General features: G+C 24.8%; 1 pseudogene; it reads right to left on the bottom strand.

Moving 5' to 3' along the window:
* Window positions 1-9,980: 9,980 nt before the first annotated feature.
* Window positions 9,981-11,389, bottom strand: LOC113374363 (annotated as a pseudogene).
* Between the last annotated feature and the right edge of the window lie 1,903 nt (window positions 11,390-13,292).

The raw sequence follows: 13,292 nt of genomic DNA, 5'->3' as shown, positions 1-13,292 counted from the left end.
TTTAAATTATCGTCGATCTCCAACGGCGCGACAAAAAAAGGCCCTTCACTGCTGCCAGTGATTCCGGCCTTCTACGTGGATGAAATTTAAAAAACAAATCTTGTTAAACTAGATAATATTGTCTGTAAAATGATCTACAATAAATAAAAAAAAACAAAATGGACAAAATGGCGGCGTTTTTAAAAAAAAGTTGAACGTTTCCGAAAATTTTGGTCGTTTTTGGACTGCCAAAATTCGATTTTTAATCCGATCAAAAAATCGATAGTTTATTTTACGGAAAACTATATATAAAACATGTAAAAAAATTTGAAAGTGATCGGATCATTTGTTTTTGAGTAATCGATGCAGCAAATTCGAAAAATGCTGTTTCGAGAAAAACGCGTTTAAAGATAAAATGATTCTTATACTATATACTATATATATACTCTTTAAATGGCTGTGACTCAAAAACTATTTAAGATATCGATTTAAAATTCTGGTATGTTATTTTTAAAGGTATAATGTATCGAAATATAGAAACATTGAAAATTCGATTTTTTGAAAATTTTACACTAGTTGTTACCCTTAAATAGTGTAAGTATTATTCCAGAAAACCTCTTTAAAGTTAAAATTGAAATAGCTGAATTTATTTGAAACAAATTATAGAAAAATAGCAAAATAAACGTATATCTACAATAATTAATTAAATGTTATTTGTTGTTTATGTGTTATTTGTTGTGATGTAGTTGGTGTAGGGTTTCACGGTGCTATTGATACAAGCCACACACTAGCTTCTCAATATTTTAAATTATTAGATGAATAACATAAAATAACATTTTTCCATTTTATTTTGTTTTAGTTGCTGCAGATTTATATTTTGGTAACCGGTAATACCATGAGCAATGTCTCATGTATCTCAATAATTATATTTTTAATCGGTGTGATTTTGAATATAGAAATCGTTAATTGGCAAAACAAAAATGTATTTTTGAATTTGATTTTACTGTTTGTAATTAAAACCAAACTGGCAGCGAAATATGGTGAAGATGGTTCATTCATGATTTCTAATTTGGAATACACATTGAAGAAGCGTTTTGAATCCTATGAATTTGTTTCAATGATTATTTGGTTTAGTCAAAATGTTGCTTTGCCACATTTTAACAATAACATGTCTGGTTGAATATAGATCTGTAGATATTATACTCTAACACTTTTTTACTAAATATATATATACATATATATATATATATATATATATATATATACAGGGCGGGTCTTACCCTGAACGCAATGCATGCAAAAATGCGGGCGCACGCCTAAACGAAATTTGGATATAAAATTTATAATATAGTTTTTTCAATATCATTCAAGAAATATACAGTTTCCTTGCATCATCTACTAATCTTTGGACAATATTTTTACAATACTTTAAAACAACGATCTAAAAACTGTTGCATAGTTTTCGCTAGAAAAAAAGGCCTGCGGGCGCTGAGAACCCCAGAACCGGCCCTGTATATATATATATATATATATATATATATATATATATATTAGTATTAAGTAATAGATATAGTTTTAGTTGTAAATTTTATACAAATTATATAATGATATATATATTTATTTTAATTTTATTTTTATTCTAGAATCTATAAAAATAATTACATTTAGCAGAAAATGCTGATGTATGTATTAACTTTGTTATTTAAATAAAAATATTTTGTAAATTTTAAGCAAATATTTCATATACATGTAAAAATATATTTTTTAACTCCCCGTAGGGTAAGTTACAGTAATGGACCGAAAATCGAAAATGAACATTTTTGCATATCTTCACGTTTTAGAGATTTCTGAACGTTTTTGCATACTTCAAAAACAATGCTTGTGTTTAAGTCTGTATGGATACAAATTTTTGTCGATGTTTGAATGGTTCAAAAAACATTTGATTCCTATTGATAAGGAGAAGTGGTGATTAGTTTTTTGCAAAGGCAGGTCCAGCCGTTTCGGAGAAACCGAGCACAATGTACAAAAAATTGCAGTTTTTTAGATAACTAAACATTCGATTTGGATGATTCGAAAAACTTTCTGCTTGTGTTGGCGAAATGATTGATTTTGGGATTTTTTAATTTCTTTAATTTCCAAAAAATCGAATATAAATCGTTTTGAATATCGAAAATAAATATTTTTTTTATAGCTAAAGTTCTATAAAATCACTTATAAACAACAAATAAGTAATTTTAACGTTGCAATTCAGTTTATAGAATTCTTCTAAATGTTAGACAATTGTTTATTTTAAATTCGATTGATTAAGTTTTGTTTATTTACTTTTGTTTATTTATTTTTATATACATAGATCAATTTGTAAATGTTTTTACTTCAATACATCTCTGATTTTTTAACTTTTAGTACAAATATTTTAATTATGTAACCAAAAATGCATATAAATACATACATTGCAAGGATTCTTATCAGTATCTAGTTTGCAGGCGTTCGGATTTATTAGAAGTATTTTTAATATCGAAAAATAAAATAAAGTGCTTAAAATTGTGATTGAAAATCATAATAAAATATTTAATTTAATAAAAAATGTTTTGTATTAAATATATCTTATTTTAAATGGACAAGATTCGACAAAAATAAGTGATGCAATCGAGTGAAATAATTAGCGTAACAAGTTTGTGCTTAATTTTTTATTTAATAATTTATTAATTATTTTTTCTAATAATTATTTTAAAATTTAGTCACATTTTGTGATTTATGAATAATTATTTTCATTTGCAATATTATTTTTTAAATAACGCTTTTTCTCATTTTAATAAGTAATCGAAGTTTGAATTTTATGTTGATGACCTGAATACATATATCTATATATATATATATATATATATATATATATATATATATATATATAATTAAAAATAAATATGTATATACATGTATACACACTATAAATGAAAGTTCTGAAGTATGTTTGGACATATATATTTGCAGGAGTAATTTTGAAGTGATTCAAAAATTTTTTGTAGTGGAATCTGTTGGAATTCTTTGGAAATAAAAGGTAGGTTGAATTGAATTTTCGATATATATATATATATATATATATATATAATAATTTTTATATTATTTGCAATTTGAAACTATATTAATTTATGCATTTATTTATTAAATCTCTTGTATCTCTGGAAAAATTTGATTAATATAAGAGATGTATTTAATAAGTTAATACAAAATTATTTATTATTATTATTTATTATTTTCGTATATCATATTTGTCTACAGCAACTCGGTATACATTAAAATCGCCAGTGAAAATATGTATAGAATATCAAGTACACTTTTGTCTTATATCGGCCACGACAATTTGATTAATATGAATAAAAATGCTTTTGTTTATTATATTTCTCATAGCTTTTAAACTGTTAGTCAAAAGTAAGTAAAATATTCAGCAAATTTGTTTAAAATTGAATAACTTATTATTTTGTCTAATATCATGTACCCTTGAGCAACTCGATATACTTTAAAATCCTCCTTGAAATTAGATAAATGATATCCCAAGAATGAAAATGCACTGTAAAGAGTCAATTTAAATGTGTTTATATTTATTATATTTTTTGTAGCTTTCGTTTTCGACTAAAGTTAATCAAATATTCAGCTGGGCAAATATAAAGTTAGGCAAATTTATTTAAAATTAAATTGTTTATAATATTGTCTAACATTATAGTGACCTACAGCAACTCGGTATACTTTAAAATCGTAATTGAAAATCGACTTTTAATTTAGGGCAAAGTTTTTTACATAGTATTTGCTGCAATAGGATATAATAAACAGTATATTTTATAAATAAATAAGCATACAAAAATATGCACTGAAAATGTACATAAAAATTGATAAAAGTTTTACGCACATTTTTAAATTATTTAGATAAATTTCCAAACCACAATTTTTTCCTCAATGGATTTTTACTTTAGAATTCACCAAAAAAAATATTCTATTATATTTTTATGCTAAATATTTCGATTTTTAAGTTGCAAAATCTATTCTTTTCGGTAATTGTTTAAATAAACAATAACATATCGTTCAATGTAACATTTCCATTGTACATTAGTTCTGTTAATAAATTGTGTAAATAATAAATGTGGTTATTATATCATTTATGGTCAGAAAGTTGTTTTTTAGACGAACCCACCTAGAAATAAATACTTGGGATAAATTTTGAGGAAATTTTGTTTGTTTTATATTTTTATAAAATAGTATATATATTGGGTTATATTATACTAAAACTACAACGTCCTAGGTTTCAAAATGTGTCCTGAAGAGCTCTTTGAAATTGACTTATTGAACAACCATACATACTAAGATGATGTTGTTTGCTCAGATAAAAATTTGTATAAAAGATTTAACAAGTTTAGTTATTTATTTTATATTTTTATGTAATAGAAGATATATTTAGGTATAACATATCCAAATTATAGCATCTTAAAATTACAAATACGTCCTGAAGAGCTCCTTAAAATTGACGTATTGAACAACCATACATACTAAGATAATGTTGTTTGCTCAGATAAAAATTTATATAAAAGATTTAACAAGTATAGTTATTTTTTTTATATTTTTCTGTAATAGTAGATATACTGAAGTATAACATATCCAAATTATAGCGATCTTAGGATCACAAATACGTCCTGGGGAGCTCCTTGAAACTGTCCATGCAAATTCATACTAACTTTTTTTAGAATTCAGCAAATGCGATTAAATTTTTACAGCGCTTTTGTAAGAAAATCGTGAATATTTTGCAATAAACAAAAATTTTTCAAAGTTTTGGTATTTGATGTTTTAATATACTTACTCAAGATTGATTAATTTACAGCACTATATCATCGACATAAGGGTCTGCAGAGCTCCTTAAAAATCACCAATTTTTATTAAACAAATCCAAAATTTGTTCATATATTTTATTCTAAGTATCAAATTTATAATATACCAGTCAGTCTATAAATATATATATTATAATTTTTTATTCCCACATCTCAGTATTTTCTCATATTTCGTCGATAATTATTTAAATAAATATCTAAATGAATTTAAATTTATTTTTCGGCATCTTTACGAAATATTATACGATTTTTGTATCAATTAACACTTTTTTAGGAAATAGAGAGTTATTGAAATGTTTGAATAAAAATATCGATATTTGATGATTTAATAAAATTTTACAAGAATAAAAAATAAATAGAAATAGTTTAGTGTTATGTAATGAGTAAAAATTGTAAACATTTAGTTTAACAAACTTTATTCAAAGATGCTGCAATTTATAGGTAAATAAACCAACAAATAAATTTGAGTAAGTTTTTCCTTAAACAATGTACTAAAATTGATATATTTTTGGATATATATTAATGGTTATTTTAGAAAAGTAGTTTTTTTGAAATTAAAAATAATTTTAATCTGAAATTTCTGGAATTTTCTGTACAAAGTACCTATTGGTAAAAATAATCCATATTGGTACTTGTAGTAAGTAAATATTTTTTTGAAAATTTCTACAGACCATAATATTAATACTATAATGTTTTTATTTAGATATTTCATTTTTTGATTTAAATACTTTGACAACAAATACTAAAATCAATAAAATTGTGTATATTTTTAGAGATATTAATAATTTACTTCAAAAAGCCTCGACAAATTCTTTAAAAATCTGTACCGAAAGTAACTAATTTTTGAAAATTTCTACAGACCATAATATTAATACTAAAGTATTCTAATTTAGATATTTTATTTTTTATTATATATACTTTGACAAAAAAAAACTAAAAACTACAAAATTCTGTATATTTTTCCAGATATTAATAATTTTCTGCAAAAAGTCTCTGCAAATTCTTTAAAAAACATTTTCTCGTATTATTTTAGAACTGAGTAATTATTTTTGGAAATTTCTACAGACCATATTATATGCATTGAAATATTATAATTCAGATATTTTCTTCTTTAATATATATATACTTTGTTAACAAATACCAAATTCTACAAAATTTTGTATATTTTTCGTGATTTTAATCATTTTCTGCAAAAAGCCTTTGCAAATTCTTGAAAAATGAAAAACTAAGTAATTTTTTTTTTTTGAATTTTCTACAGATCATACTAGTTACACTAAAATATTCTAATTTAGATTTTTTATTATTATTATATATACTTTTACAACAAATTCTGAAATTAATGAAATTCTGTATATTTTTTATACTTTTTTTATTTTATCATTTTAGAGATTTTTATCATTTTCTGCAAAAAGTCTCTGCAAATTCTTTAAAAATCTGTTGACGTTTTAATCTAATCGAAAGTAACTAATTTTTGAAAATTTTTACAGACCGTAATATTGATACTATAATGTTCTAATTCGGATATTTAATTTTTATTTCCATATTCTTTAATAACAAATACCACAAACTACAAAATTCTGTATACTTTTCGAGATTTTTAGTATTTTCTGCAAAAAACCTCTGCAAATTCTTTAAAAATTTATACCAAAAGTAACTAAATTTTGAAAATTTCTACAGACCATAATATTAACAGTAAAATGTTCTAATTTAGATATTGTAATCTTTAATATATATACTTTGACAACAAATACAAAAATTTAAGAAATTTTGTATTTTTTTCGTGATTTTTATCATTTACTTGAAAAAGTCTCTGCAAATTCTTGAAAAACCTGCTCTCATATTAATTTAACAGGGAGTTTAAATTTTTGAAAATTTGTATAGACCATAATAATAATACTAAAATGTTCTAATTTGGATATTTTATTCTTTATTATATATACTGTGACTAAAATCAATAAATTTTCATATATATTTCAAGATATTAATATTTTTTTCAGGGACATAGTTGTCTGTTAAATTGCTTTCAGGTCATACTATATATAGTACAGTGTTAAAAATTATTTATGTATTTTCAGAAATATATAATAAAATAATAAATACTAAAATTGATGATTTGTTTCACCAATATATAAGTTTTAATAAATTTCAAAAATAAAACACACTGAATGAATTATAAAATTTTTATTATATACAATTTTTTTAACAATGGTTTATATATTAAATTTATATTAGAACTAATTATTTTAAATTTAAATCTACTTATATTAATTATGTCTAATATATATATATATATATATATATATATATATATATAAATTTAAATACTGCATTCACATTACTTAAAAAAAAAAATCAAGAAATATCCAATTGCTTAGAAAATACAAAATTTTGAATAAATATAATTATAAAATATTATATGCTAAATTATATTCAATTCCTCATCTGCCTGCTAGATAATTTGAAATTTTTGCTTAAAAAAATTTGACCTTTATTAAAACTAAAAATTCAATGTCAATAATATCATTTTTAATTCTGCCTCGTGACTCGACTTTGATTCAATATTATGAAAAAACTAAAACTCCCAAAAAATTACAAAAATAAGTCCATTATACTATTCTCAATCATATACATAATTTTCCACTAATATTTTTCAAATTTTTCTACGCCTTTTTTAATATTTTGCAAATGACGCGCCGTTTGTTTGCGAGAATATTGAATTAACAATTGGATGCTAATAAGAATCACATGAGAATTTTCATGAGCGCATGACTCGCAAATGGAATAATAATAATTATTATTATGAATTTTAGTTTATAGACGTGAAATTGTAAAAAAAAACTATGAAAAAATGTTTAAACAATATTATTGTGTAAAATAAAGACGATGTTTATAGGAGGGATATTAGAAATAAATGCTAGAGATGAAAGATTGCTCTAAAAGTCAAGAATTTTTGTAAATTTATTAATAATTAGTACAAAAATAAAATTGTAAAATTTGATAGCAAAAAAGTTTATTTACCATCTGTATTTTGCATTAAAAATTTTATTTAGCTTGGAATTGAAAATTTTATATATTTAAAAAATTAACAAAAATTAAATCATGAATAAGACTGTTTATGTCGTCGCAAATATTTTGCTTGAATATTTTTTAAAATATATTAAAACACCATTTTTGTGAATTTTTTGAATTGAGTACGTATAATATCTATTACTTTTATATTTGCCAAAATTTTGAATATAAAATTTGATTTATTGCATTTTTAAAAATTCATGAAAGTCATGTATTTAATAAAATTGATAAATTAAAATTGTACCGGGATCTTTAACGATTTTTTATTACCATTTGAAATAACGTTTTTAATATAATATTGCAAATAAAATGTTTAAATATTGAGTTTTATGCAGTGAAAAATTCATATATCAAAATCATGTCTTTAAAATCATAGTAATAATAAAAATATTAGTACAATGTCTTCTCACTTTTAACTATTTTTATGACGTTTTGGAGCAATATGTTTTCAAAAATAATTTTGGAAATGAATAGTTTGAGCATTGAATTTTATACAGTAAGAATTTCAAATATTAAATTTCATTTTTAAAGTAATTAACCTCGTTTAGTATTTTTAAAAATTCATTGAAGTCGTTTCCATAATATCATGTTATATTAAAATTTAGAAACTATTGTACCAGTATTTTTAATAATTTTTTATAACCGTTTAAAACATTATTTTTTCAAAAATAATTTTGGAAATGAATAGCTTAGGCATTTTATACCGTGAAAAATGCCAATATTAAATTTTATTTTTAGTATTTTTAAAAATTCATTGAATTCTTTAATAATAATGTTATATTGAAATTTAGAAACTATTGTACCAGAAATTTTAACGGTTTTTCAAAATCATTTGGAATAATGGTATATCAAAAATTTTAATGGAAATAAACAGTTTAATTTTTGAATTTTATATAGTAAAAAATTCAAATATTAAATTTCATTTTTAGTATTTTTAAAAATTCATTAAACTCGTGTCTTTAATAACAATGCTATATTAAAATTCATAAGACCAGTAATTTTAAATGTTTTTTAATATCTTTTATAATAATATTTTTTTAAAAATAATTTTGGAAATAAAAAGTCTAAAAATTCAATTTTATACAGTAAAAATTTCAAATTTTAAATTTCATTTTTAGTATTTTTATAAATGCAATGATGAATTTTAGAATTTATTGTATATGTTTAACTATTTTTAAAACCGTTTATAAAAATATTTTGCAAAATAATAATACAAATTGAAAGTATAAATATTGACCTTTGTGTAGTAAAAATTTCAAATTTTAAATTTTATTTTTAGTATTTTTAAAAATTTATTAGACTTTGGATAACTAAATTCTGTTATAACAATATTATATTATAATTTATAAGACCAGTAAATTTAAATATTATTTAAAACCTTTTAAAACAATATTTTTGCAAAAATAATATTGCAAATAAAAAGTATAAATATAATTCTTTATGCAGTAAAACAAAAATATAATAAATTTGATTTTTAGTATTTTTAAAAAAATAATTATAATAATGGTCTATTGTGGATTTATCACGTTATAGCCTAAAAGTTTGTAAATATTTTTAAAATTATAAAAAAATAAAATTTTAAAAATATAAATGTTGATACTTCATCTGTCATAATTTGAATTTTTATAAGTTGTTTAATACATTTTGAAAAATAGTGAAAAATCAAAATTTTGTCAGAAATTATCGATTTCAAAAAAAATTATTTGATTGCAATATTTTTTTAAAAAAATTTTAAAAATATTCTGAAGAATATTTTTGCAAATTTCTAAATGTTAAAAAAAAGTTAAATACTATGTTTGTTCATTTTTCAAAAAATCTAAAGTTTATTCAATATATTTAAAAAAATATTCAAGGTCGGGTTTTATATTAAAAAGTTAAATGCGCTACACCTTAGAATCAAACCTAGGAGTACATTTACGAGCTACAACTAGTGGCGCCTTTATCGAACCATTATGTATATGATTGTTGGTAAAGTCTGGTAACAAATTAAATAAAATCAATTAATTGTTTAACCTAATAAATTACATTACTCTTAAAATATTATTTACAATTACTCCTCTCCCCTGACTTCCAAAATTCGTTAGTGACTACCTAATTACTATAATACAAAAACTGCCAAAAACGCAGCCAAAAAACCACTAAGCACCACCGACGACAACTTCGATGTTCCTGAAATATGCGGCAATTTTTCCACATCATAACTCAACTCTGCATTTTCTGCAAAAACGTAACTTCTGGTACCGGTATGGGCTCGCAAAATCCTGTAATTAACCTCGTTCCTGTTGACATAACCTGCTACGAAATTTTGGAGCCTGTTGATGACGACGTAGAGGTACCCATTTTCGTCGAAACCCATTCCGTCGACCCATTGGATAAAGGTTTGGTCTTTGGAAATGATTCTTTGGCCTGATGAGAAGGGTTCTCGGGAATCCCACATTGCGATTGCGTGTTCGCCCAAAAGTCCGTAGTAAAGGATACCTTCGTTGTCCATTATCATGCCGTCGGTTTGGGAGGCTTTGATGCCCACATCGGCGACCAGGGTGCGAAGAAATCCTTGGTCGGAGGATAAAGATTCGTTTCGCAAAATGTGTACAGGCATTGCGTATAGGTGAAAACTGGTTAAAGGACAGTAGTAGACGACTCTGGTGCCGTCTTCACGACTTCCCAAAGCTATTCCATCTATGTTTATAGGGAAACTTATGCTCGTACCATTGACTACTAAGTTGACTGCGTTTCTGGCAGCGCGCATAGAATTCGGTTCGCGTACTTTCCAGGCTCTATCAGCCAACAAACTGTAAACAACTATACCAGGATCAGCACCACTGTTGTCAGTTATATAAGCATAACCACCATCCACAACAATTTTGTTCAAATAACTAGCATTTGTTTTAACCACGTACTCGCTAAAAGTATGCCTTCTCACCACCTGGCCGTCTCTGTTCAAATCCAAAAGCACCAACTTAGGTCTACACCTCATACTTGGGTTGTTGGTCAAAGTCTCAGTACGTCCTGCATCCACAACCCACATAATACCCCTATTATCTATAGCAATACCTTGGACAAACTGCAAAGCATTACAGTCACCTTTACGATTCATTTCCCAACTAGGGAAAGGTTCCAGGGGCGGATCGGTGCGCCCAATCCAATCTCCGGTATCCAGGCCAAAGTTGCAGGGACACCTGGTTTCATCCTGGGAACCGTCACAAAATCCTGTTACCATAAGGCTTGACATCCGACAACAAATTATTCTCCGGAATATATGATTGGTTCAACAAATACTGTTCGCGTATTGAAGGATCAGGCCACCTGAAGTCTAACACGCGCCATTCTAAAACCACACGGAACTGACTTTGTTGACGTTCGATTGGAAATTGAGCGAACACTGTAGCACTTAAAGCAAAACCTAGTACTAGGTAACACAAACCCATGTTTAAACTATTTTTTACTATTTTTTTACCACGATGTTTCCACTAGGTAGTCTGGTAATTGACTGAATTCGCAGCCAAGTGCGCGCCCGTATTTATAACCTCAGAAGCGTCATCGGCGCATTTTGCGCGTCGCGAACTCCATTATAATATAACAATATCGTATTCGGCTTTAAGTAAAATATTTATATAATAATAATTTATATGTACGAGTAATGTTTTTATTTAAGAAAAACGAGGTGTTATCGCTGGTTTGCCGAGAAAATGTTTTCGTATGAAAATTATAAACGGATTAATCATACCTGTAATTGTTCGGCTGTGTATTTTTTTAAATGGATTAGTGTGATTTATATTTCATAATAAATGACTCATTAATGTTGGGTATATTGTTTTGGAACTGATTTGGCACGAGTAATTGAGAAAAAAAAAATTCTGAATCGTGCAAACAAATTTCTGAAAAACTATTATAATATATTAAGTTGTCAAATATCTCCCTTCCGCCTTTTTGTATTATAAACCAAGAGCAAAAAAGCGGAAGGGAGATATTTGACAACCTAATATTTATAAAATTTCATACTAAATGAGAAATTGATGACTAATCCTAACATTGTACCTAGCTAAACAAAGTTATTGCAACTTCATGTTTCCAGAAATATGTCATTTTTAAGAAGCTTTTCAGAGTACACTGGTTGTGCAAATTTTTTGAAATTTGACAAATATATCTTTAATATATGCAAAAACATATTGCATACTTGACAGCACTTGAGATATTTGACAACCTAATATATATATATATATATATTAGGGCGGGTCGTTTTAAGGGTCTTTTAGACACATATGATTTTCAGATACTAGGGACCAAAATAAGATACTTCGCTTAAGAAACCATACCTGTAAAATGAATTCTGACCCAAAAATAAGGGTTGAATGTTGAAAAACCCCTCAGGCAAGTCCCAGGAGATAAACCACGGACACTCTAAATGGATCAGAATAGAATTTTTCAAATTTCAACCCTTATTTTTGGGTCATTGCACGGGACATCAGAATTCATTTTAGATTTAAGGTTTCTTCAGCAAAGTGTCTTATTTTGATCTCTAGTATCCAAAAATCATATGTACCTAAGCAACTTATACATACATATATATATATATATATTTATTTTATATATATATATACATTTCTATCCTAAACTCCAAAGAGTAAATACATAGTTTCGACAACTTGTTAAGTTATCATGATTATTAGTGTGTTTTACCATTTGTGATGTTTGTGTTAAAAAATATATATCTTATCAATGTGCACATACTCATACCATGGATTAATAATGGTTTCATATGCTATATTAGGATACAAAATTTTAACTTGATTACCACTGAATGATGGCTAAGATGCTAGCCGAAACGTATGGATTTTAAATAAATAAATTTTAAAAAAAAACTCATACTATTTTTATTGATGTTACGCCCGATTATTAAACTCAAATTAAACATATATATCAACATCAAATTCAAGACTATTCAAAAATATATATTTATATAATTATTCAATAATTGCTTAATTATCGACGAGTTTACAAGACTTTTATTCAATTCAATTAATTATGTACTAATTAAGTGAATTACATAATAACTTACAAGTCTTCTATCATTTTTTTAAATAATTAATTTCATTATATTTAAATTTAATAAGCAACCTAATAATTTACGTTACTAATGACTTTTTGACATCAAATAAAAATTATCAATAAATATTTTTTTAAATTACTGGATTGCAGTGGTTATCTATTAATTTTCAAGATTTTATTTGGGTTTTTTATATTGACTTGCTAATTAATGAATTTTTTTTCATTTTTTATCAATTTGGCTTCATTTCAATTAACTTATTTTATTTGTATCAATTTTCTTGGTTATCCATTAATTTAAATGATTTTTTTACGAAACTTCTTAAT

Source organism: Ctenocephalides felis, unplaced genomic scaffold, assembly GCF_003426905.1.
Source record: "Ctenocephalides felis isolate EL2017-DRISC unplaced genomic scaffold, ASM342690v1 CF-g0.4_SCAFFOLD_01747, whole genome shotgun sequence".
In the NCBI taxonomy this organism is placed as follows: domain Eukaryota; kingdom Metazoa; phylum Arthropoda; class Insecta; order Siphonaptera; family Pulicidae; genus Ctenocephalides; species Ctenocephalides felis.
The sequence above is the reverse complement of the archived record's forward strand: the minus strand, read 5'-3'. Positions and strand labels throughout refer to the sequence as shown.